Raw genomic sequence first — 568 nt, 5'->3', positions numbered from 1 at the left:
GAACCGTCAAAATGATTTCCAGAGTGGTTGTATCAGTTTGCAATCCCACCAGCAATGAAGTAATGTTCAACTTTCTCCACAACCTCTCCATCATCTGCTGTCACCTGAGATTTTTTTTTTTAGATATTTTCTTTATTTACATGTAAATTTCTCCATTCCCAGTTTCCCCTCCAAAAAACAAAGAAACAAACAAAAACAACGAAAACAAACCCCTGTTGCCTCCCACTTCCCCATGCCTGCCACCCCGCCCTCTCCCACTTTCTGGCCCTGGCATTCCCCTACACTGGGGCACAGAACTTTCACAGGGCCGAGGTCCTCTCCTCCTATTGATGATCGAATTTTCAATCCTCTATTATACACATGCTGCCTGAACAATCAGACCCCTCCATGTGCAATCTTTGGTTGGTGGTTGAGATCCTGGGAGCTCTGAGGGTACTACTTAGTTCCTATTGTTGTTCATCCTAAGGGGCTGCAAACCCCTCAGTTCCATTGGTCCTTTGTCTAACTCCTTCACTGGGGACCCTGTACTCAGTTCGATGGATGGCTGTGAGCTTCTACATCTGTGTTA

This window comes from Mastomys coucha, unplaced genomic scaffold (assembly GCF_008632895.1).
Source record: "Mastomys coucha isolate ucsf_1 unplaced genomic scaffold, UCSF_Mcou_1 pScaffold8, whole genome shotgun sequence".
Taxonomy (NCBI): domain Eukaryota; kingdom Metazoa; phylum Chordata; class Mammalia; order Rodentia; family Muridae; genus Mastomys; species Mastomys coucha.
This window is presented reverse-complemented; position numbering follows the sequence as displayed.